Consider the following 2,758-nt stretch of genomic DNA (forward strand, 5'->3'; position numbering starts at 1 on the left):
TTGGAACTTGTTCTAGCGAGTAGTCATCTGGTCCTTTAATGCATTCATGGAAGCTCACATTTCCTGCTGAAATTCGCCCATGTTGTCTGTCAGCGCCCCGTGGCGAGTGGTCATATCCGTCCTTAACTTGCCCAAGACATGTTTACACTACAACAAATATGACATATGACATCGCTAATTTTATATCACTTTCAGCGAAGTGATGTCATAAGAAAACTATGACATCAATTTTCTTAGCATGTGATATAATAATTATCACAATTTTTTTTTAACACCACTTATTTCAGAAGCTGATGTAGTAGAGTTGTACAACATCATTTTAATTAATGATGTCGAGATAGTGATGTAGTAACACGTTTTTACGTCACTCATCAGAATACTTATAAAGTGATGTAATATCTATGTATTCAACATCACTTTAAAGGTGTTGTCACTCACCGTGTCACTTATAAAGTGATGTAATATCTATATATTCAACATCACTTTAAAAGTGAATTTGCCAAGTTTTCGAAATCACTTATAATGTGACTTCCAGAAGTATTATTATTAATATACCTCTTAATTAAGTTAATTAGTTAGAAAAATACCATCTAAAAAATTAGTTTAAATAGAAATGAAACAGGGTGCACGCTGGTTTGCTAGACTAGCAGCCCTTAAACGAAAAATAAAAAATAAAAAACCGCAACCAATACCCAAAAGGCTTAAACCCCATAAGCAAGGTCCGACCCATAAACACTACACCATAACAAGATATTTACAATACACACCTTTTTTTCTTTCTTTGTAATAGTTTTTTAACGTTGGTAAGTCGCTTACGCTATATAAGCGTTAGGAATGTTGTCAAGTGTTGCTTTAATTCGGATGAATTTCAAGAATTAATTTCTAACACTTTCAAACTAGACCAAACTGTGTGATAAGTGTTACAAATCATAAAAACCAAAACAGAGCTTGAAATTTCGTGCTCGTATTATTTCGTCGAAATAGAAAACACAACATTCTCTTCTCCTTTCTCTCTCACTACTGCTGCCCACTCTTTCCCTCTCGGGTTTTATTCTCTTCTCTCTCACTGCCACTCTCTATCCCAATTTCTCCCTCATTCATGCGAACTATGGTGACCATCCTCTCTCATCTATTTATAGGTTTTGTCTTCGATTTGTTTTTTCTCACGTTCGGTCTATGTTTTCAGGATCTGTTCGTCGGTGTCGCTGCTCGATTTATAGGGTTTTGTTTTCTTCCCCTTTTGTGGATTTAGGTATATTTGTGACTGTTAAGTTTATTTTCTTAAATCTGGGTAGCTTTTGTATTGTTTGCTCGGATTCTTTTCAATCTCAAATTTGTGATTGTCTATGTATGCTTGATTCCTTAAAAATCTGATCTTGATATGTTAATCAGTGAATTTCTTAATGTTGGGCATCACTAAAGTTTGGATTTTTTTTTTTGACTCTCACATTTGTTTTCCAGCGGCTCTACTGCAAACTTGTGTGATTTAACAAGACCTAATAAGTTATCAAACTTCTCTCTTCAAGACAAGATGGTGCTGAAAAATGATGTGGATCTTCTTAACCCACCAGCTGAGCATGAAAAGAGGAAGCATAAGCTCAAACGTCTTGTTCAATCCCCCAACTCCTTTTTCATGGATGTCAAGTGCCAGGGTTGCTTAAATATAACTACTGTCTGCAGCCATTCTCAAACTGTTGTGGTCTATGGGGACCGCGGTGTGTTGTGTCGTCACCAACAGTGGTCATGCTAGATTTACTGAGGGATGCTCATTCAGGAGAAAGGGGGATTAAGGCATCTCCACTTCTTTTATGTTGCTTGGGTTGACATGGGTTAGCTTTGTGATGGAATGTTTTTGGTTCAGATAAATATAGATTTGGTAGGAGAGGCCTACTTTATCATTTCTATCTATGTATCTTAAGTATGTTGAATTATGTTTTAGCTCTCGGAGTACATTTTTTGCTTCCGGTAATGTCCGGATTATTTTGAGTTTGTTTTCTAAGTTCATTACTTAAAAAAAAAAAAAAAACTAGTATTCCCCACTAGATGAGCCAATTAAGATTTCCCCACTAGATGGGTCTCCCCCCTAAATACACACAAAAAAAATTCGGTCAACTCACTTTGACTTTTTTTTTGTGTGTATTTAGGGGGGAGACCCTAATTTCTCATCTAGTGGGGTAATACTAGTTAACCCGAATTTTTGGTTTCTGTAGGACCAGGAGCAAGGTGCGGTGATCTTAGAGTCAGTTCTTAAACATTGTTTGATTTCTTTTACTTCCTTAAAGGCGTGTTTATTTATTTTATTTTTTGTCTCTACTATTTAGTGGTAGAAATTAGGGATGTTTAATTACCTTTACTCTTCACCATGACCCTAACCAAGCGAAGAGGGAGATTCTGCACCTCTTTGTTATGGGGTTCATTATTTTTACTTATTTTGTTATTATTTGTTTTTCCTTGTAGAATAACAGATATTGTAATTATTATAGCTTGATGGGTGCTTCTTACTGTAGGCAATAATTGTTTGGTGAATGTGGTGTGTCGAAAATTGGGGTTAAACTTCCTTTGTCATTCAATTACTATATTATGCATATGTTCTGTCTGTTTATTTTTCTTTTATAAAATTTGCATTGATTTTCTAGTACAATGTTTTCATACTGCGGAGCAAGAAAAAAAAATAAAAAAATAACAACAACAGAGTGATTTGTTAGGCTGTGATAGATTCTTGGATTAAATTGATTGCATCAAGTCAGGCTGTGATAGG

General features: G+C 35.2%; 1 pseudogene across 1 annotated transcript; it reads left to right on the plus strand.

Annotated features, from left to right (window-relative positions):
- The first annotated feature begins 972 nt into the window (after positions 1 to 972).
- On the plus strand, positions 973 to 1,805 carry LOC147488776 (small ribosomal subunit protein eS27y pseudogene; annotated as a pseudogene). The gene is made up of 3 exons (XR_015201679.1): positions 973 to 1,111; positions 1,187 to 1,252; positions 1,462 to 1,805. The product of XR_015201679.1 is annotated as a small ribosomal subunit protein eS27y pseudogene (transcript).
- The last annotated feature ends 953 nt before the right edge of the window (positions 1,806 to 2,758 follow it).

Source organism: Coptis chinensis, chromosome 7 (assembly GCF_015680905.1).
Source record: "Coptis chinensis isolate HL-2020 chromosome 7, ASM1568090v1, whole genome shotgun sequence".
Taxonomy (NCBI): Eukaryota; Viridiplantae; Streptophyta; class Magnoliopsida; order Ranunculales; family Ranunculaceae; genus Coptis; species Coptis chinensis.